This window comes from Balaenoptera acutorostrata, chromosome X, assembly GCF_949987535.1.
Source record: "Balaenoptera acutorostrata chromosome X, mBalAcu1.1, whole genome shotgun sequence".
In the NCBI taxonomy this organism is placed as follows: Eukaryota; Metazoa; Chordata; class Mammalia; order Artiodactyla; family Balaenopteridae; genus Balaenoptera; species Balaenoptera acutorostrata.
Genome location: NC_080085.1, coordinates 8895233 through 8919156, shown reverse-complemented (window position 1 = coordinate 8919156; position 23924 = coordinate 8895233). Strand labels below are relative to the sequence as shown.

The 23924-nt window shown below is 39.4% G+C and overlaps 1 protein-coding gene across 6 annotated transcripts in view; it reads left to right on the top strand.

Annotated features, from left to right (window-relative positions):
* Positions 1-23924, top strand: part of ARHGAP6 (Rho GTPase activating protein 6) — a 503994-nt gene that overhangs the window by 280647 nt on the left and 199423 nt on the right. The window contains exons 1-3 of one of the 6 annotated variants that reach the window (XM_057538594.1): positions 7895-7992; positions 9415-9509; positions 11789-11913. The exons of 3 other annotated variants lie outside the window; for them this stretch is intronic. The gene's annotated coding sequence lies outside the window, so the exon portion shown is untranslated. Of the gene's footprint in view, positions 1-7894; positions 7993-9146; positions 9185-9414; positions 9510-11788; positions 11914-23924 lie in introns of those variants that run through there. 2 more of the 6 variants (XM_057538595.1, XM_057538598.1) reach the window with 2 other exon arrangements.

Sequence of the window (23924 nt, the reverse complement as noted above, 5' to 3'; positions counted from 1 at the left end):
TTTCATGATGTATCACTATTTATCCCTTTTTTATGTTCTCTTTTCCCTTTGCTGTGTATTTTTTTTCCTTTATTGTTATAATTCTTTTCCCCTCCTCTTTACCATTTTGTTTGTATTTCTTATCCATTTGGCTATTTATGGCTGTTTTGGACTTGTTTTATCTTCCTGTTCTTTCCTCTGTAATTTAATTTTCTTATCACTTTCCTTTAAGCCCTTTTGGTCTCTATTTTTGTACATCATTGACCCAATCTTTTTCTGTCCTTCTTCAACTTCCCCTCCTAACCCTTGCTCTCATCCAGAATTCTTATCTCCATGCACACACATTGTTTCACTTTTGTGGCTCCTTCAGCCCTGACTGTGCAGTTTATACTTAGCAGACAGGATAGGTGGGAAAGCAGACATAGCAGGGAGAAGCCATTGGTGCTGAGAATTACAACCTAGGCTTCTATAGGTCTGCCTTAGAAGGCCCCAAGTTCTGCGTCCAAACTTGACCCTCTGGAGCTCCTGCTAAAATCTCTTAGGGAGACCTTGACAGAAAAAAAGTACATAGCTATTGATTATACATATGTAAATATATCCATGTGTTCAATAAGAAGGGTCAGAATAGAATTTGGAGTGATCTGAATTATTTAGTATGGATTAAATTATTTTTGGTGTAGATTTTACTACTTTTACAACAACAATGACAAGCTTTTAAAATATAAACAGTCTACATCATTGTTTTCTCAATTTATATTTGCTTATTTTGTATAATTCTAGTAATGTGAGCATTCGATCAGCTGCAGAATTTTCATTGATGGATATTGCCGATAATAATGTTACTGATAATGAAATGGCATTATACATGTATAACTGAGATTCTTAGTCTTTTTAGACCACAGACCTAATCCATACAGAATAATATCCAAGTTATACATTTTCTCTCCATAGAAATGCTCATGCACAAAATTCTATATCCATTTTCAGGAGATTCCATTCATAAATTCATTGTACAAGTATTTACTGAGCACATACAAAACGAATAAAACAGAAAGTACTGTTCTAGACATGATGGATACATCAGTGAATAAAATAGTTCAATACATCCTTTTTAGAGATTACACAGAATAGGGAGATTGACAACAAATCAATAAATGCATAATGTGACAGATGGTAATAAATAAGAGGACAGAATGATGGAGCGGAGTTGGTAGGATGGTAAGGGAAGCTTTCTCAGAAGGTGATATTTCATCAGAGATATGACATAATGGAGGAGCTGATATTTAAAGGATGAGTCAACCATTGTAACATCTGGCTATCACTTAGGTTCCTGTGTGGCAAGTCAGTTTAGACAGTCAGACAAAGCCCTTTTTGTCTGTTAACGTGAAGAGCAGGTTTTAATTTAATTTCTTACGCATAGCCATGAGTAACTAGAAATTAGCACATTCGGGGAAGACATAATCTTTCTAAGTTATTTGGTTTTCCAATTTGACTAAGCAAACGTATGATTAGCCATTGAAACCGTAGCTCCAAAGATGGTATTAGATTGCCCACTTCTGCGGAATTGACAGAAGAAATCATTGCAGATAAATTTTGAAAAGGAAATTTTTAAAATCTGACACCTTAAATTTTTTACAGCATCTAGATACACAGTATTGTCCAATAGCAATGTTTGTGATGCTGGAAGTGTTTTATGTTTTCTCTGTCCGGTGAATAATCTTCCTTAGTGGTTTTCCTTTATAGCCACCAAGCCCCTATTGTTTGAAACACCCCAAGGGCCAGAAAGACCGAATCTTTACCCTAGAGACAGGCTTTCTTAAGATCTAAATGGTGGCTCCCAAGATCCTGGCCAAGTAAGCTGCAGTCCTCCTGGATCCAGTTTTGGATTTTACAGCTGCTCTGTCTTGGGCTCACTCCATGCCTGGTACCACGGAGAGGGTGCCTAGACTGTGGTGACTCTGTGAAGAAGGGCTTCTCTTGAAACCCCAGTCCTTCGCTTCAGCAGGGCCAAGCTGTAGAGATCTCTCCTCAGGTTTGTGTTTGTATCTTTGGATAATTTCCATGGGTTATTGGCCTTGATTCTGGTACTTTATGTTATATAGCTGAAAGGCAGATAATTGCTTGGTCTCAATTAATAACAAGAAATTGCTTGGTCATTGGAATATTAATTAGAAGGGCGGGTGCTGCTATTTCTGTTGAATGCCTGTCAACTTAATCCTGGTTGCCTTTCCTAGAGGAAAGAAAAGTTTGGTTACAAACACTGTGTTGTATTTGTCATCATTCAGAGTCCCACTGCAAAGGAAATAAATCACAAATCAAATTTACCTCACCAACATCCTCAAAGTATGCCCTTCAGAGTGTCACTTTTTTTTTTTTTGGTAGGTAGCTTTTCATAGTAAAGGCACAATTCCTTTATGTTATTTATATGCTTGAAATATAGGCTTTCTGTTTTCCAAATCCAGAGACAAGGATTTAATTTTCAAAATTAAAGTTCTCTGGTCAAATGCTAACCCTTATGTTTTAGAAATCTGGGTAAACGTTGCTACCATTTTTCTTTTCTTTCTTCCTTTATTCTTTCCTTTTCTTTCTTTTTTTTCAACACTGTCTTTATAATAAACTCAAGAGAGGGCTAGTGATGTGGGTTTTTTTCCCCACAAAGTGGAGAAAACATGATCTCTTGTTTTACATTTTACTTTTTATTTTACTTATCAAGCAGGAATTTGTTGGGCTGGTTTCTCACCTACTAACTTTCTAGTATCCTGGGGTTGAGGATTGGCTACCACACCTCTTTAAAAGGTCAAAACTGATGGGCAGAGATTTAGCATTCTAATTATAAAAAATAAATGGAAGTAAAAAAATTAGAAAACATTCATATAAAAATTCAGAACATTAGAACCTTTAGTTTCACGTTTAGGAATTTGTATGAATAATTTTTTTCAGTATCTCCACATGGTAAGCATTTCTTGAGTAATTTTTTTGCACCTGATAAGGAAGAAAGGAATAAAGCAACATTAGCTGTCTTGGCTTTTGAATTTCCAAAGTCTTTCCTTAGCTTTTCAATACAATTAGAATTGTAAATCATTGCTCTAATTAAGTTATTAATAATTTCCTAACTATTATTTAAGATGCACATGAAATGAGGTATATGAGATTAATACTCTAAACATGGAGATTTTAAAAAATACAATTCTTTTTTTTTTTTTTTTTTTTTTTTTTTAGCAGATATTCATTTTTAATTATTTATTTATTTATTTATTTTTTTGGCTGTGTTGGGTCTTCGTTTCTGTGCGAGGGCTTTCTCCAGTTGCGGCGAGCGGGGGCCACTCTTCATCGCGGTGCGCGGGCCTCTCACTAACGCGGCCTCTCTTGTTGCGGAGCACAGGCTCCAGACGCGCAGGCTCAGTAGTTGTGGCTCACGGGCCCAGTTGCTCCGCGGCATGTGGGATCTTCCCAGACCAGGGCTGGAACCCGTGTCCCCTGCATCAGCAGGCAGACTCTCAACCACTGCGCCACCAGGGAAGCCCAAAAATACAATTCTTTATCACTACCCACTTATATACTTATATGTAGTGTATAGTTAATCACTGATTCATTAATCAGAAAGTATTTGTAGTAAGAAAAATAATGTCTAGTTGTATATGTTGGAAAGAAGTAGTAAAAGTGGTAATAAATAAATATAGATATTAAAATACTTTCTGATTTATGTACTTCATTTATTTAGAAAAATATACTTTTGTTGAATTTCCCATCTGATTTTTATGACGCATCTAGATATTGTGAAAATAAAGCTATAGCAGATACTTGAGAGCCTTTGGAAGGAGAGAGAAGGGACATTTCAAAAGTAGCTTGGCCGTAAGTTGCAAATTACTTATGGCAGATGGTCTTGTTTCCCTTTTTGTTTTATCAGATGTAAGTATTCATGTCTTAAAATTAAAAGCAGGACACAAAGATAACTCTTTTCTCCATTTAAATACAATTTTTCCTTATTGGCTCTAGGTCCTCAAGTAATTATACGTTTGCATTGTTTAAAAATATATAATGAGGTACATTAAATCTAAATTAAGATGATACAGGGGCATTTCCCATGTTACAGAGGAGTCTTTTGGATGAATTTGTCTATTCCAAATTATTATGTAGATACTTAGGATATGAGCATAACCTCAAGTCCTAGTATTTACTTTACGATATACTTGCAGAAATCAAAGATATTGAATATCTATGTTACTACCTGTCTTTTCCCACTTGAATTCCAATATGTAAAACTAGGCATTATCTTTCTCATAAATAATATTTGATTAATTTGTTAGTGATTAACTATATACCAAAGGGATATCGGTAGAGAAAATTTTAGCAAAAACTTCTTTGTACTAGCTTTTAATGCCTCTATTAAGGATTATAATTATTTTAAATTATTAAAGTTGTTTATGAATTCTTCAAATTAAATCAATTATTTGTCAGGGCAAGTTTAATTTTTTTTTTGTAAAGTACATAATATTTTAATTAGTTAGGCCCAGATAGTAAATATTTTAGGTTTTTCTGGGCTTATGGCCTCTGTTACAACTCTGCCATTTTAGCACAAAAACAGCCCTAGAAAATACATAAATGAACGTGTATGTCTGGTTCCAATAAAACTTTATTTACAATAACAAGCAATGGGCTGGATTTGGTTGATGGGTCATGGTTTGCCAGCTGCTAGTTTAGAGGATAAACAGCTGTGCGCCTGTAGAACTAATTTGTTGAGAGGAACACTTGAGTGAACACATAAAGTTTGATGCTGCCCATGTCCTTGCTGCCCATTCTTTAGGAAACAGCCATCCCTCCAATAAGATAATGGAAATGTGCTGGAGATTTCTCTCTGTCTACATGGAGACCTTCTTAAGGAATTTTTGAGATTTATGCACCAAATAAGATCTGTCAGTGCCAAGTGAAACCCTGGTGCAAAAAATATGTTAACTCTACTTATTTTAATAAATATGTCCCCTTTTTCAGTCATTCTGATAGTTGGGCCAATCTTTATTACGAGCGTATTTTCTATTGCAGATTTCCTTTGAAAATGACCTGTCCTCAAGGTGCCAAGGTGCTCCTCTATCTCAGGATGGAGCATGATTAGCCTGTAGATAGTGATGGGCCTCAGGAAACATGCCCAGGTAGTTCTGTGAGCGCTCAGTGGGAGAGTCCTTTTCTTATGTTCTTCATGCCATAGGTACTGTGCTCGTCAGGTGTTAAATAATGATAGAAAAGTATAGTCTACAGTGAGCTTTGAATTGCAGGAGGTAAAACTACAGCACATTGTGACTTCAAACTCAACATCCAGTTTTACGATGACCAAATAGTCAGAGATAAATTTTCTAGTGAGAGAATTATCCAAGTTTCTGATCTCACTTTTCCCCTTCCATTGTTGACTTTACCCAAAGAGAGAACATTGGTCCTACATTAGGACTGACATCAGAGGAAAGGGAAATGTTTATAGCTGGAGACGACCTTAAAGATGAGAAGAGGATAATGATTTTGATGACTACAACAATGATTGTGACCTCCATCGATTTAAATAGCAAGTTATTGTTTACGAAATGCTATTTCAATCCTATCAATCCTTTATGATAGTTAAAACAAAGATTCCGGCTCTGTGACTTTTGAAAGGCTAAATGAAAGAAAGTGAAACTGAAATATTTGGAATTTTGCCTCCTGATACAGTTAGGAAACAGAGGAGACAAAGTTTAAACCAAGACCTAGTTTGAAGAGTCTGTTTGTTCAACCTCCCTATTTTTCTAATATTCTAATATTTCTTCTGCTGGTAATACTGGGTTTTAGAATAGTATTACAGTCAGATTGCTCATGGCTGCCACTGTTGACACATGCAAACTAGGGGAATCTACCCAGTGCCAACTGAACACCCATGAACTGGAGTTTATCACCAACTTTCAGCTAAATGTTTGTTCCTGCTTTCCTGTGGATCTGTCCAAACTCTGATTGTAACTCCTGCGTGTACTGACAACTTGATAATTTAGCATACCCAAAGGTCCATTTTTAAGGAACCATTCACAGTATGACTGTACTCATTATCCTCTGATGTTTATCTTAACGAGTACCTTCTATTGTTAAGCTTTGAATAAAATGGAGGAAATGACAGGGAAGTGCTGGATAGAGTGGAAGAGGGAAGAAGGTAAACCGCACTCTGATAATTATGATGACAACAGTTTCAACTACCACCATTTTTTAACATTTACAATGGGTGAGGACAGGATTGTTTTACATTTGTTATCTCATTTCATCCTCACACCATTCCCCTGAGATAGATATTCTATCTTACATATAAGAAAATTGAGGCTTAGAGAGATCAAGATCACACAGGTAGTAAGTGACAGAGGCAGGATTTGACTTCAGTGCTGTGGCGTCCAAAGTGCATGCTCATAAGCACTAAGTGATACTGTATCATAATGGCTGGTCTCTACGTTGTGGTTAATTAGGAATACTTGCAGACCCTCGCCACTCAACGTGTGGCCAATCAGACCAACAGTATCAGTATCACCTGGGAGCCAGTTAAAAATGCAAAATTTCTGTTCCCATCCCAGACTTCCGGAATAGAATCCAAATTTTCAGAACAGCCCCGGGGGATACATTGCACTTTAAAATTTGAAAAGTGCTGGCTTAGACTTTTCCTAGACAATCCCTACTGAATAGTCTGAAGACCCATAGAAACACTTTATCATCAGGAAGGGGACTGAGAAAGAAAACCAACAGAAACAACTGCAATGTACACGAAAGGTTTCACCTGCTCCTGAAATCCACGTGTAGAATATTACAGAGTGGCTCAAGGGAGCCCAGGGGAATAGTGGATACAGTGTCATTCAAACCAGGACACTTAGGAAAGGGAAAGGGTCACTAGCAATAATGACATTGGGACATTGGGCATAAACTGGAACAGCCCTAAGCAACCTGGGACATATGGTCACCTCAATTATAGCACCTAAGTCTTTATGGTAAGAATCCATGAAAATATTAGGATTCTCTATTCTGTAAAAAGTGAAAGTAGAGAGATGGGAAGTTTCAAGGCTACAGATTTTAAAAGGGTGACAATTACTTGTTTATTAAATTATTTTATTCCACAAATATGTATTAAACCCTTTCCTCCTCTTTTTTTTTTTTAAACGTAATCAATGTTATTCTCCTTAAACCACAAAACAGAGCCTTCAGTTGTACAAACATCACTAGTTACAGTCTCGCCAGGAGGTCCCGGCTGGGGAGGGGGCAGTTAGCGGCCAGAGCTCCTGAGGGGACCTCTTTAAAATGCTAACGGCCGGGTTAAAGGACTCGAGGCAAGGGCGGTGGTGGAGGAGGCAGGGCTCCCACCCCAAGTCGCGGGAGGCAGCCCGACCCTCTAGGAGGGCCCCGGGCCCAGGCCCCTGCGCCCCGGCCGCCCGGCGCGGCGGCTGCTGCGCGGGGCCAGCTCCTCGGGGCCCCCGGCGCCCGGAGAAGGCCTGCCCAGAAGCACCATGGCCACCTCTCCATGCTCCTCTGGCACGCCAGGGCTCCGAGATGGTTCCAAGGACCTCGGCTCCTCAGCTAAATCTGGGCACCAGCGTCCCGGGGAGGTGCGGCTCTGGAGGCCGAGGTCTTCCAAGGGGCTGGGTGACGGGGTGGGCGCGGGCGAGGGCGCCGCGGCCCGGCGCTCCGGGGGCCCCGCTGGCTTCGGGCCTCCTGAGACTCGCCGAGGACCATGTGCGCGCGGAGGGCGTCCCGCTCCGGAGACTCCATCCCGGCCGCCGTCCACGGCGCGCGCCGCCCGGCCTCCAGGGCGCGCCGCTCCGCCGGGGACAGGGGCCGCTCGGGCGCGGGCCGCTCGGTCTCTGCGCGCGCAGCCGCTCCCGCTGGCGCCGCGCGGCCCCGGCCGTCTCCGTGCGGCGGCGGGGCCCGGCCGGGCCCGGGCGGCTGCTCCTCGGGCTCCCGTCAGGTATTGTTATAGGCTATGGGGCTCCGGAGGTGGACATGATGCCGCAGAACTTAACAGCATAGGTAATACTGTATCCTTTCAGCCTGACGACCGCAGTATCAGGAAACATGGTGTTACAATAAGAGTTAACCTTACGGGAGTCATAAATTGAAAGCGTCTTTGTTCTTTTTCAATCTTGTATCTTAAGAAGTGATATAGTCTTAACATTTTTTAACTTAGGAATTTTAAAACAATTTTAAACAAATTAATGGAAGGTGAGTCCAAATGTGATAATTAAGGCAAGTCCGGAAGTTGGTGTTGGAGGAGGGCTAAGAATGCTGTTTTAGATGGTAAGAAAATAAACTTGCCCTCTCTAACGTATCACCTGGATCTTCTGGCACATATGGAACCGTGGGCCAAATGGGCCATGCTGGCAATTTGTACACATGTAAGCTTTGGAGTTCATTATCTTTTGTGGGTTTCAGAATGGAGTATTTATCCTAAGAGTTTGTCTACCCTGAGCTGTACCTCATAAATGAGAAGTACAACGTGTGCATCTTTCATGCTGAAAAATAAACAGCAACCTCATCTTTTGTAAACAGTAATGTAATATGCTTAGTGAGATTTACAGATGCATCCGTTTAGATAAACCATAAGAATCCTTTTTTTTCTTCTCCAGAAGCACCACTTTTTTTCTACTTATTTTTTTGAAGTATAGCTAATTTACAATGTCATGTTAGTTTCAAGTGTACAGCAAAGTGACTGAGATCTATCTATCTATCTATATATCTCCTTTCCCAGATTCTTTTCCATTATAGGTTATTGCAGGATATTGAGTATAGTTCCCTGTGCTATACAAGAATCCTTATTAATAATCAGTCCTCATGCAAGACCCATGGACATGTATACTACATAGGAAATTTGTTTTATGACCACCACGCTTTTCCAGCACCTAGAACTAATTCCAGCACATAGTAGGAAGTCAGTTAAAATTTGCAGGATGAGCAAATGAATCAAATGGCATTTCAGAGATGCTGAAAGAGGAAAGCACTATTCATCGTTCCTATTTTAGTGTTTTTCTCAGAGTGCAGAATTGCTCCAAGGCAGCTCACGTAGATAGTGCCAGATCAGTACAGGAAACCAGGAAGGAGAGGGCAAAGACTGACCTTGTGGCTTTGCCAACTGTCTCTTCTATTCTTGTTTTGTTTCCTTCATTTGGAGAAGCAGATGTGCCTGCCTGATAGGATGGAAGCCTGAAAGCTTCAAGATCTGTAGGTAACAACATCCTGGTCTCTCAAACTTCCTGGGTGAATCATTGGCCAGCCACAACTATAAGATTTATCACTTCCAGAAACCCAGCCCCATCAGTGCTCTTATGAAATGCGCTTATGATCCAGAACAAGTAACAATAATTGGCAAATTATAGACAGCCATATTGTTTATACATAATACTTCATAAGCTTAAAACAATCTAATTTAAAGCTTGAAATATTCCTTTGTTACAGATAGTTCCATTTGAAAGTACTGGATCAAATTGTCCTGTGGTAAAAGATCTATGAGAAATGAGATTCGAATAAGCAGCACAGGCCCCATTTCAGAGGTAAAGATATATGTCTTCCTATCCAAATCCCATGCAATCATGCTTCCTCAGGGTCCACTCCAAATAGTGTCATCTCACTCTCCTCTAGCTTCAGCTTCTCCTCTACACACTTAATTATCTGCTCATATCAAAACCTTTCCTTGATCAAACCTCTCCTGAAAGCCACCTCTTCTGTTTTTTTATAGCTAAACCTTGCATAAAGGTAGTTTATACTCAAAGCTACTTCACATACTCATCTCTATTCACTCCTCAACCCTCTGCCAGCTGGCTTTCACCCCATCACTCTCTTGAATCTCCTTTTTCTAAGGTTACAGACGACCTCATTACCAGTTCAGGAAGATGAGTCCTTATTGCGTTTAAGCTCTGTGGCCTTTGAATCCAGCTCTGTTTCTCCCTGACAACCTCTTTTCCTCCGTTTTCCACAACTCCTTTATTTCTCCTCCTACCTCCCGAGGCAATACATCGTGATCTCCTTTGCAGGCATCTTTTCCTTCATCTGTTCTTAAGCACCTTTCCATCTCAGCCCTCTTCACTTATCACTGTACACACATTCCCTTCACCCTGTCTTTTTAAAATTAATTTGTATTGGGGTATAGTTGATTTAAAGTGTTGTGTTAGTTTCAGGTGTATAGCAAAGTGAATCAGTTATACATATACTTATATCCACTCTTTTTTAGATTCTATTCCCATATAGGTCATTACAGAGTACTGAGTAGAGTTCCCTGTGCTATACAGTACACGCTGTTGTTAATTCCATGGATTCTGCTACCATTTACATTGTTTCAGGATCTCTTCTGTTGCAGAGAGCAGAGGCATGCTTGGTTATTTCAGATAGCAAAAATTCATTGTAAAGTTACAAGAGAAGGAATGTAAGAGGAGAAAAACATCTTAGCCCTTGGGAGAACTGGAACACCACTCCAGGCAGGACGCAGAAGGAACTCATCACTGTGCAAAATTTGAGTCTTTAGTGATGGTGGACATTTACCAGGCTGTCGACTCAACTTCACCCACTCACTCACTATTTCCGTCTCTCTCTTTCTCTCCCTCCCTTCATCCCTCCCTCCCTCAATCCCCTCTCTCTTTTTTATCCATTTCTTCTCTCTAGTCTCTAATATCTTGACTCTTCTCTTTCCTTCATGGTTTCTGCTCATTTGTGTCATCTTCTGCCTCCTGCTTTCTGCTCTTTGACTACTCATAGTTCCTTGGTATATACACTTTATTCTATAAATTAAAACATTGCTGTAATTTTTATATTTGCCTTCTGGCTGCTTTCAGTGCCTTCTGGAACTAGGTGGAATATATATGTATGTACATGTGTATAAATGAATGAAAGAAGGAGGGAAAGAAGGGAGGAATGCAACTTTGAACCAGATCTACTCATTTTATCTTTGTGTCCTCAGTGGCTGCCATGATATATAATAGTTGCCAGTTATTGAGCACCTACTGTATATCTGACATTATGTCATTTATGTATATGTCTGACCTTCACGTGCTCCTAAAAAGAGATGGTATTTTCTCCTTTATAAAAACATGTAAGGAAATTGGGACTCTCAGAGACTAAATCACTGGCTCTGGATCACCGTGTCAGAAATGGTGAAGCCAAGATTTCAAAACTGTTATGTTTTATAGGAAATATTTGATAACCTGAGTAAATGAATGCAATATGGTTTTCTGCGTTCATTTTTAAATAAAACTAGCAGTAACCAAGGTGTATTTTGATAATAGTGATTGAAACAATCACTGTTACTTTGGCCTTTTATTTTATATTGGTTGGTCTTTTATATGTCTAGAATTTTTAGCCTGTGAAAATATAGACCAAGAGGGAGAAATAACTATCTTCGAATTTGGAAAGCCTATTGGACAGGTTGTATGAAGTAGAAGGGATTCAGCTGCAAGTAACAGAATGCTCAGTCTCCAACAGAATGAAACAGCAATGAAATTGCAATCTAACATGATAAGAAATCCAGAGTGGCGTGGGATCCTTGTATAGAGTATTAGAGTGGGAGGTCTTTCTCCCTGCAGGCTCTGTCCTGCTTTGTGTGTTAGCTTTGCTCTTAGGGCAGTAGCAAGATTGCTGCATCTGTTCCTAACATCATATTTAGATGCAACAGTGACCGCAGGGAGAAGTACAGGCCCCCTCTTCCTTGTCTCCTTCTTAGCAGGAGACTTTCCTAGAAGCTTCTGCATATCTCATTGGCTGAAATTGGGTCACATGCTGTGGCAATGACTGCCGGTTGCTGCCCCTTCTCTCTGCCTACCTTTCACTGCCTCCCATACAGCTAATTGTGACCATGTGACTAAGTTCCCGCCAATGAGGGCTTCCTGTTGGCTGAAGTACAGATGTCCTGTCCAGAGCCCAAGCAGCCATGTGGGACCCGAGGCAGCAAAGTGAAACGACAGTCAGGTAAGCTCATGGGAGCCTCGGCCCTGATGCCGTTGCAGGGCCCCAGGCTGCCTAACACCTGACTTCTCTTCCCCCAGAGGGAATTATACTTGCATCTTATTTAAAGCCACTGTTATTTTTATTTCTTGCTCTTTTTCTAATTGTTATGCAATGGAACTTAATCTGATATCCATTTCCCTTCTTAAAACAGTCCTGGCAAATGGAATAGTATAACCGCAACTGACTAAAAATATATAATGAGGATCTGTCGTTGGAACCAGGGATTGGTCATCTACCCTTTGTCACACGGGGGAGGGTCGAATAGCCAAACAACATCAGACCTCTGTTAGGAAGCGGGAGGGAGGGGGAAATGACTGTTGGGTCGGCAACTAACAGAGGCTGCTAACCAAGTTAAGTAACTTTCCCAAGGTCATGGCTAGTTATTGGTAGAAGAAAAATTCCAACTCGGGTTGTCTAAAAGCAAGTTCAGTGGACTTATCTTTACCAGCTGAGTTGAGTTTACAATTTGTCACTGATATTATAAAGGAAATTCATACATATCTGGAATTTGTATGTCATTGATATTATAAAGGAAATTCATACAACATCTGTTACTTTATTAATTCCCTCTTACTAAGATACAGATGGTTAACAGTTACCTCTGCATTGGTGAGAATTATATACATATATGTAAATGTTACATGCACATGGAAAAATGCCAGGCAGAGCAGACCACCTCAGAGTTATGTACTTGGCCAAGTAGTAATGTGAGAAAAATTTGCCTTGCTAATGTTGTTTGCCTGAGGTAAATATTGAAATAGCATGTATTCCAAGCACGGGACCTGGGCAGAGTGAGGTTCGAGGTGAACTGGGATTGTTTTGAGTGGTGGAAGGAAGGCAACCCTAATGTGTGTTTGTGGGCTTTTTAAAGTTTGGAGCCAGTTTGAAAAATAACCCACATTGCACCATGCATGTGGCTTTCCTTGTCAACACCATCCTGCTGCTGACCCTAGAAGTTTCACTTCCCTTAACATACTTAACATCCATTTGGGGATAAGGCATAGCACTTGGATTTTAAGGGTGATGGCCTCGTTAGCAATTTGTGGAACTCAGTAGCCATCTCAAAAAATCAAAGCCAGTCGGAATGACACTGCTCGAAAATCTTGTACCTCAACTTTATTTTATATGGTTTTTTCTTCTTGTTTTACGAGGGCCTTCAAAGTGAAGTATCAGAGGGAATGTATTTGTATATTTCTCTTAGTCAACTAAAAAGGTGGAAAAAACATTTTGTGTTTGTGGATGGTATTTGTATAAGATTCAAAGGCAAATTTTATCTGTGTGACTGATAGATAAATTGCTAATGGTCTTCGATCCCATTTTACAAAATGGATTTTACAAAATGATTTCACTGATGCTGAAGGAGGCAGGAGAAAGAAGGCAAATCTGAAGTCTCTAATATCCTTGGAGAGCATCTTCTTAGAAGACAGGAGAAGGAATATTTTTTTAAAGTGTGAAGCAATACAGTGCACGGTTACAGTGTTTAATACTGCTTATGCTAAGGTGGTTAGGAATTTTGAATGCACTGAAATATGGTGATAGGAGGTTTGGTACTGATACACATTTTGAACAAGCCTTTTATTAATAAAGGTTAAATGAGATTTGGAGGTTATATTGACAATACTTATGAGCAAGACCGTTTGGTTACCTTTAACCTTCCTTTAAGAGACATTTACAGAATTAATTTGTTAATTATAAATAAGTCCCTCTTACTTTCTAATTGTTTCTTCTTCTTTTATTCTGAGTGATTATGTGTTCCTGAATATTTTAAAGCAAGGTTGCATATAAAAAGTTTTTTCTCACATCACTAATTCAGATTGGTCCATTTGTATTATTAATCAATGGAGAATTTACCCATTCTGTTATATACAGAATTTTTCTAAATTAAGATGAACTTATTTTTAGGAAGATAAATACCTAGGATTTAATTTTGACTTTCTGCAGGACTTTGCATTAAACTGTTGCTTGACATGAATGGGTGACCTTTATGATGATAAAATAGAATGAAATATCCAAAACTGATTTTTCTCTTATAAAAAGCCAATAGAGTTACTAAATTGTAGGAGAATTTACAGAAGAATTGAGATCATTCATGGCTATCTGAGGAAGACAATTAAGATATAGTTAAGAATAGAGTTATCATATGACCTAGAAATTCCACTCCTGGGTGTCTTCCTAAGAGAAATAAAAACCTACGTCCATACAGAAACACGTATATGAATGTTCATAGCAGCATTATTTATAATAGCCAAAAAGAGGAAAGAATACAAATGTCCATCAACTGATGAATGGATAAGTGAATGTGATATATGCATATAATAGAATATTCTTCAGCCACAAACAGGAATGATAAATGCTACAACATGGATGAAACTTGAAAACATTATGCTAAGCATAGAATCCAGACACAAAAGCCCTGTACTGTATGATTGCATTTATATGAAATACCTAGAATAGGCAAATCCATAGAGAAAGAAAGCAAATTCATGGTTGCCAGGGACGGGGGGAGATTGGAATGGGGAGTAAGTGTTATTGGGTATGGGTTTCTTTTTGGGGTGATGAAAATGTTCTAAAATTGATTGTGGTGATGGTTGCACAAGTCTACAAATATACTAAAACCCATTAGATTGCACACTTTGGTGACTTTTATGGTATGTGAATTGTCTCAAGTTTTTAAAAAGTCATAGTAAAGACCCAAGTTTGAGAAAAAGCAGACCTGGTTGGTATTTCTAGCTCCTCTGTCCACATAGCAGATATTTATTAAGCAAATCACTGTGTCTCTAGGTCACTGCTGGTCATGACTTGTAGGATGCCCAGTGTAATCCCTGGGCTTTAAGTGACTTCTTAGCACAGAGGAGAGATGCTGTGTGTCATTCAGGCAGTCCTGTGCAGCTAGCCAGAGAGACCCCATATCTGAAAATGCTACAACTTTGGGGGAAGAAAGGAGAAAAAATACTACAGCTATTTGAATGCAATGGATAGAATTAGAAGTCTGATCAACTAACCAAAAGACACATCAGACTTGGAAACCAATAAAGACATGAGCCAAATCATGAGAGTGTAGGGTGCAGATTTCTTTAACTTTATCCCTCATCTAACTTGAAAAGAGAATTTCCCACCGACTGAATGGGAGAAAAGCCAGGAATCCTGTGAATCAGAGCCCCTTGGATTTCATCCATCCCCAGTGCTCTGGGAGTGATTACGTCCAATGATGAACTAATGTCTGTAAAGAATGATGCATTGTGTATGTATCTGTCATTTTGATATTATAAAAGGTGACTAAAAGAAAATGACTTCCCAATTCAGTGCAGTTTGGGGGTGGGTCATAAGCACAACACCACTGCAATTAAAATCCACAGTGAAATACTCAGAGACAGCAGGAGGGAAAGTGGTGGCATTCTCAGTTGACCTGAACTATCATCTACTGGCAGGTAATATAGCTGTGATGAAATTCCCCAGCAAAAAAAGGTGAAAACGAATTCATTAGAGGCACAGTCTCAGTACTAAGCGCATTACCAACATAGCAACGAAGAGGCACTGGGGATATTTGAAGATATACTCCCTCTAGCAAATATGCCCTGCAATAATGTTTTAAACTTGTTTAACGCTGTAGCATCATTTTCCTCATTTCTGGGTCAAGGCAACGTGAATATTTTATGTTATTTAATTATGTGATAAATTCTCAATTTGTTTTGGTATAATTTAACTATATAGTGATTAGATGGATGTAAATCTTCTAGAAAGTTTTATTAGATATTAAAATGTGTACATATTGAAATATATATGCTATATATCTTAGAATAGTATATCAAATAATTATATTAAATCATTAGAGTATTGAAGCACAGTCTAGCAAAATTCATTAATGTCCCACCAGACATAGAAAAGTATAACAATGTTTTTCAAAAGACAAAAAAATTAGCAGTGATGAAAGTATTTAAGAAAAAAACCCCATATTGACACTATGTTATTTTGCCACAAAGCAGCCAAAACCGTTTTTATCATTCTGACATCAGAATACTTCCAAGCAGGTTGGAGTCATGTACGCTAGTGAAAGCAGTCAAGCAAACAGCTGCTTTGCCAAACTAGAGTTTCCACTGTTGGCTAATTATTCCTCATTCTTTAACCTGAATCTCTTGGAGAAAAAGTAGAAAGTTAACCAAGCAGCAAGTGGTTGGTGAGCACCTGCCATGTACCTAGTACCTAAAGTGTTGTAGGGAACGTGAAAAAACATAAGGCATCATTCCGTTCTTCAGAGGGCATGGATTAGCCCATAGGATGCTGGCAAAACTGCCTTCCACTCAATTGTCTTCAACATAGGACCAGCCTTAAACAAAATTCTGAAGTTTGGTTCAGGCCTTTATTAATTAACATGAATCCATTTATCATGGAGACTACACCACCCTGCTCCACACCTCACCCACCCAAAGCCATCAATAAACTTCTCTCTCATTGCTAAGCCTCCCCTTATCCCTTAATGAACCCCTGCTTCTTCTTCATATATTTCCCTGAAACAATGTAGGAGAATTGACTCACAGTGGTGGGACCTCAAAGGTCATGTATTTGGCCTCTCACCCAAAGCAGGAGTCCTTTTTCTCCATATTGGGAATGGATGACCAAATGGTTATCTGCATGAACCTCTGAGTGTTAATGAGTCCTCTACCTCCTAAGTCACTTATCCTTGGGTAAATGTTTTCTTTAGAAAGAGTCTCCTTGGGAAAGGCCCAGGCCTACTCCTTGGAATTCGCATTCAGTCATTTCAAATCTGCTCTGTTGAAAGATAGGCCAGATCTACTACTGAATCCACCTGGTGGCCACTCAGATATTTTAAGTCAGCATTTCTCATACCCCACAGTCTCTGCCACTCCAGACTAAACAGCCTCGATTCCTCTTGTGGACTTCAAAGGTTTATTAAATGATGGTATATCCAGAGCCTTCCCTTCCCCATCCACACTGCTCCCTTCAGGGCTTGCTGGATGGGTCAATATCTTTCAAAGGTGTGGCCTCCAGAACAGAGTTTGATGCTCCAGGGGTGCTTTGACCTGGGTGGAGTTCATTGCATTATCATTTTTATCAAGTTGGATTCTAAAGTTCTTTTCATGCTGCCCAAGTTTCCATTGCCTCGTTTAGCACTTTTGTCAGACTTCATTTGAGCTTAGTGGACAGTCTAAGAGCTCTACCTCTTCCTCAAATTGCTTCTCTATCTCACATTAATTTTGCTACAATTTAAAAGCAAACCTCTCTAATTTTTTGAATCTTTTTATTTTAGTCTCATTCTAAACTTTTGATCTAATTAAATTATTATATGTAAGTTTAAACTATATTTTAAAACTCTAATTCTCTCTCCTATTGTCTATTCTTCCTAGCTTAGTGTCACCTACAAATTTGATAAGCATGACTTATACCTTTATGTAAGTTTTTGATGAAGATGTTGAGACAGGTGGGACCAAGTGCCTGCCATTGTAGCTTTGCCCTCTTTGTTAATTAGTACCTGATATTCATAGTTCTTAAGTCTATCTGAATGTATAACCATTTCTGCTACACTTTATATCTGGTAAGTTTCCAGAAAAATTTGTCCAGTACTTCACTGAAATTGGTCATTTACCTAGACCTTTTGGGGTCAGGCTCCATGGTAATGGGAGAAAAGTGTGTTGATGGTCTGTGGGGAAAACATATTGAGGCTGATACACTATTGGGGCATCCCTGTATATAAAAGAACTATATATTACTGTGTTGACCTTTGAGTTTACTCTACCATAGAGCACATTCCTTTCTTAACTAAAATTCTGTAATTAATAGTCATCATTTCACAAGAAACGATGATGATGGTGGTGGTGGTGGAGGTCATGATGATAGTGATGATAGTGATGGTAGTGGTGGTGGTGATAATGATGGTGATGATGGTTATAATGATAGTGATGATGATGATGATGATGATGGTGATGGTGGTGGTAGGGGTGGCTCCTTCTAGATGCCAGGCTCTGTCTTAAACACTTTGCAGTTATTATCTTATTTAATCATCACCACAATCTTGTGGGCTAGGTGTTGTACACTGACCCTAACCAGTATGGACATTCACCACTATTAGATTCTCTTTGGTAGATAACGGAAACCACTAAAGAAGTGTGAGATGGTAAAGATTACCTACTGCTCCAGCATTATCACTATCAGCTTTTATGAAAGACCAAATTCTCCCATATATATAACCATGGATTAGCCAGTTGGCACCACAGATCCAACCTGTTTTGTTACCTTGACAACAGCAATAAAAATGGTAGGTGCTCTGTCCTTTCAGGTATTCTGAGCATCTCTTTGCATGAAAAGTTTACCTGATGCAGCCACAAAAGATGACTGTCTCATTACAAATCCTAGGCACTTCATTGGAGAGGGTGCACCACTTTATGGGCACACCCTCCTCGATGATGAGGCCAAGGAGGGTGACCAGAAAGTGCCGAAAGGAAGTGGAACCATTAGGGAAGAGGGAATGGAAATGTGGGGTGAGGGGGCCACTTGCCACATATTCAAACTCATCCTACACTGGGTCTGATCAACTATCAAGAAATAGGTGTGGCCCTTGGGACAACTTAGCCCAGGTTGACATATCTGCCATCCTTTTTTTTTTTTTTTTTTTTTTTTTTTTAGTATAGCGTAAGCATTACTGTTGCCTGAGACAGATTGCTTCTGGTCAAACGAGGACACCCCAGCACATGCATCGACACTTCTAAGCACTGGTCAAGTTGGGTAAATTCCCTGAAAAGAAGGAGTTTAGTTCTCAGAGTGACTTGAAATTAGAACTTTTTTCCCCATTGTTTTTATTTTAAAATACTTTTGCCTGGGAGAAAGCACTGTGTGGAATTAATACCTTCTTCTGTCTCCACTACACCGTGCAGGTTAACCTAACTTGGATGCGGAAATTCTTTCTTGACGTCTTTCCAAGTGCCTTAAGAGAAGGCTTTTTTTGGGGGGCTTACCTCTGTGTATTGATCAGACTGAATAGCCCAAGGAGCTGTGGCTACCCTGGAGGGCAGATTTTTGTTGAAATTTGTGCAGTGGTGCAAAGGATCATGCTTTTCACAACCGAAGCAGATGTGCATACTTGTAACTTACCTTCAGTTTGGAAACATGTTAGTTAGTGAGGCAGTAATTTTTATCAATAATTAGCTACCCACAGGTGGATGTGGAACTGAGTATGCTTGAACTCATTAATACACTTTGAAGGCATTTTTCAAGTGGGTTAAGATCCACATTGTATGAAAAAAAATAGTCTGTATACATATACACAGTATATATACATCAATCTGGGTAAACATAGGATGTATACGTAGTGTAAAGTATACATGTGTATGCTTTTAATGAATTTATTTATTTATTTTTGGCTGCGTTAGGTCTTTGTTGCTGTGCGTGGGCTTTCTCTAGTTGTGGCGCACGGGCTTAGTTGCTCTGCGGCATGTGGGATCTTCCTGGACCAGGGATCAAACCTGTGTCCCCTGCATTGGCAGGCAGATTCTTAACCACTGCACCACCAGGGAAGTCCCTACATATGTATTGATATATTGATATTTTATATGCCAACTTGAAAGATCATTCTCAGGCATTTATTTTAAGAAATAAACCTAAATCTGCTCTTACTTCATTTCAGATTCTCCATGGGTGCTAGAATATTTTATCCTTTGGATGGTTAAGTAAGAAAGATATAACACCTAAGCTGAAATGTCATTTATGGCTCTCTACTGGAGAATTAAGGGAGCTTATTCAGGTGTGCTGAAATCTCTCTTCTGGTCCCCTCCCTGGAAGACAAGTCACTATAGTGAGCCTGGTCCTTGTCTGCTCTTGCCCTTTAATTAACGACTCTGATCAAATGACTTAAGAAGATATCAGATTTGGAAGACCCTTTGCTCTTTCATACACTACTCTGGTCTCCAGTGGTTCCTGTGCTGTCTTTAAGTAAATAATAAAGGCCTTGGCTTCCTTTGCTTCATAAACTGAGGGTATACAGGATGTACCTGCTTCAGCATGACCATTACTTCATTTGGACTGGTTAACCGTGTGTGTTTTTAAGGCACGTAGGCTGTGAATATCCTTCGTTTCCTAGCAGATTACAATCTGCTAGTGTAATCATCCGACATCTCATCTGTTGTCTTGTTAGCTCTGTGTGTGTGTGTGTGTGGGGAACTATTTGAAATTGTAATTCATCAACTTGTACCAAATTCTCTTTGCCATTGGTGAGAGCAGTATCCTTTGCACGAGTAAGTTTCACTAATTTAAGAGGACTACTATGCAATAGTGAGTTTCTCAGTTGATTTGAGCATGATGTTACTTAGGTCCCAGGTCTAATCTTGATTACGATTCTTTCACTTCCTGTCCCATGGCTGAGCATCTCCATACTTTGACTGTTTGTCCCACAGTTGTCTTTTGGGCTTGGGAGAGCCAGTTGAGAATATGGATGAACAAGTACAAATCAATCCCCAGAGCAAAAGAACAACATTTAGAGTACAGAGCTCAAGCCTTGATTATGGTTCATCTTTTCCCCAAGAAAAGACAAAGACATTTCTGTATAGATGAAAACATATTTGTATGGAGCATTGTATGGCGGAGTGTGTGTATGTGTGCATGTATGTAATGTGTCTATATGGACGTATGTGTGTGTATGTGTGTGTGTCAGGGAAGGGGTAGATCTGTTGTCATATGAATGATGACAGCAAAAATACCCATTAGTTACCGTGGAGCAGGTCATGTGCTGAGTGTTGGACCTGCCGCATGTTTATTTGTGCAAGGGTTTACTATAATGATCACCCAAGCACTTCCAGAAGGAGAAGGTGAGGAGTGATTTGTCAGTGCCTAAGGGTCTCCCAACGTGTGGTCTACAACTGTGTTTGTCAGTGAGTTGTTTGGGCCTCGGCAGGAATTTTCCCACAGAAAGGATGTTCTAACTGGCAGGCTCCCAGGACCGCCTACAAATCCATTTAACCATAACGGAGCTGACGAGCACTGTCAGGGCTGGAGTTGGTTTCCAAATGGGAAGTCAGCCTAGTATTAATAGCACAGTTCCAGCTGCACTTTGGGTCCAGCGGACTTCTGATGGACCGGCCTGGGAACCGAGGCACTCTTTGTAACATTTATAGGAAATGGATTCCTTGGTGAGCATGGTGGGAAGGGAGTACTGTGGTGGCATGAGAATCACGGCTACCCATTTCCCCCTTCTTTGATCACCACCACCGTCGGTGTCCGGCAGGAAGAGACCAAGGTGAATCCTAGGGGAATTCTTCTCCCACCTTCAAGCTGGGGAGAGCCTGCCCTGGAACTCGTCCGCTCGCTTGGCTTGGCTGTTCCCATGTACAGGATATTTGTAAGTTGGGCGTGTCTAGGTCACCTGTATTTAATTGTGTGATACAGATGTTTATTTTAACATAGTAGCTGTTTATCCAGGTAAAATTACATTAGAATTTAAGGTTTATTTTTACTTTAAAAACTTTTTATTCATTTTGACTAATTTCAGCCCTGATTATGTTCTTGTGCTTCTTTAATGGGTTAAAGGCATTATTTTTATGCAAATGGAAAGGGTGTGTATGGTCGCAGTAAAACATTCCGTTTTCTGGTTGTTATTAGGAGGAAATGAGAGAAGTGGGTGGGGCAGTGTGGCGTGTGTGTGTGTGTGTGTGTGTGTGTGTGTGTGTGTGTGTGAGTGATTTGAATTTGACCAAAGTTATGTAATTTGAATATGACCCAAAGGTGTGTTGTTCAAACCAACATATGCTTTAAGATATCAAAGATTGTGTTTGTACTCAAGAGAGTTCTTTTTCACTAGTGTATTTGGAAATATTTCAGGCCATTTTTTAAAGCAGAAGTTGTAGACCTAAAAGATTTTTCTCCCCTGGGAGCTCTTTGAATATATAAAAAGTTTTTAAGGATTTTTAAAGGCTAGATGGCAGCAAGTAAATTATTTTCTGCTCATCCTAAGTAAATATCTTTGTGATGTAGGTGCTTCATCAGAGTTATCTTATGAGGTGCATATGACCCAAAGGGAAAATAATTTGTTTAGTAACTTGATTTTCTTCCTTTTTTATGATTCACAAGTTGTCAAATTCATCCTGTTTGGGGCATTATAAATGTGGGAACTTGCAAATGAGTAACAAATTTACGGTGTAAATCAACTGAAATGTATATGAAATCCTGCTGGATTCTTAGGAGGTCTCTTGGTGTTTCTGAGTGAGAAGTGTTTCACACTTCTCTTTTCTAGGATTCTGTTTCAGGACACAGTCATAAATGCAAAAGGAAGATTTCAGCACCCGATTACATTCATCTTTATAATTTTGGGCCCCTTCAGCCCCTCCCAAACATTGGAAAACTATCTGGAGTTGGAATTGCTGAGACAAGGAAAACTTTTCTTCCAGAGGGTTTTTTAAGGAAAAATTATACTTTAAGGTTATGAGTATAGAATTACAACACAGACAGTTCATAATACTTAATAAGCCTCTCTAGATCAATCTAGATTATCTCTAAAATGTCTGTTTCACCCAGCCCCATAATTACATACTTGGGGAAGTAAAATTGAGTGTACAGAGTTTTCAGAGTGGCAGATCTATTTGGAATCATTCTAACCCAATTGTTCATTTTGTAGGAAAGGGAACTGGAGACCAGAGGGATTTAGGGACTTGAATAAGGCTGCTGGTAGTGAGGGCAGATGTAGGAGTGTGATGGCAAGCAACAGTGAGAATGTCTGTCACCTATTAAAGGTCCTCTATTTCCTGGGTTTACTTGCATCTTTTCTTTTCACCCTCAGAACAATTTTGCAAGGCATGGATCATATTCCAGTTTTTAAAATGACAAAACTGAAACGTAGGAGATTCTCTAACTACTCAAAGTCAATAGGCATTAGGAGGCAGAGCAAGAATTCAAATGCACACCCCCTGATTCTGAAGGTCTGGCGTCTCCTGACTTGAGCTGTTTTCCACTGTAGCAGGTTGGCTCCCAGGCCTTAGTATAGCCTAAAATCCAAGCAGCATTCCTTTGTTATACATGTTTACAGGCATAACTCATCTTATTGTGCTTCATTTTAGCACACTTCACAGATAATGCATTTTTTGCAAACTGAAGTGTGGCAACCCCGCGTCAAGCAAGTCTATCTGCACCATTTTTCCAAAACCATTTGCTCACTTTGCGTCTCTGTCACATTTCGGTAATTCTCACAATATTTCAAACGTTTTCATTATTATATTTGTGATGGTGGTCTGTGATCGGTGATCTTTGACGTTACTACTATGACCTGCTGAAGTGATGGTTTGCACTTTTTAGCAATATTTTATAAAGATATGTACATTTTTAGACATAATGCTATTGCTCACTTAATAGACTGCATTATATAGTGTAAACATAACATTTATATGTACTGGGAAACCAAAAAATTCGTGTGACTCACTTTATTGCAGTATTTGTTTCATTGCGGTGGTCTTGAACCACATCCACAATGTCCCTGAGGTATCCCTGTATAGGTGTTATGTCAAGAGCATCTTTATCTAAGCAACCACTCTGGTTACTGAATTTAATGGGTAGTAGTCTGGGGTATTGGGTCTCCTTACCTTAGTTTTTCTGACAAAAATGATTATTCCTCTCCTACTAGATTCAATAATATTCCAAAATTTGTCTTCAATTAATACCTCCTTTTCTTCTTTGGAAAATACATACTTTGAAATGTCTAACTCCTTTATTTAGATTTAAAGAAGAGTATAGTCCTTTCTCTCATTCAGTGATTCATCCGTTTATTCATTTATTCATTCAATAACTATGTATCGAATGTCTACTATGAGCAGACACTATTCTAGGTTTTGGAGATACTGCTCTGAGCAAGACAGACACATCCCTGCCCTGCTGTTACTTTCATCCTACTGTGTCAGGAGATAGCCAATAAATAGCAGAAAATGAAGTAAGTGAGATGGTGATAAATGTCCTAGAAACAAAAAATAAAGAAATAAAGAAAA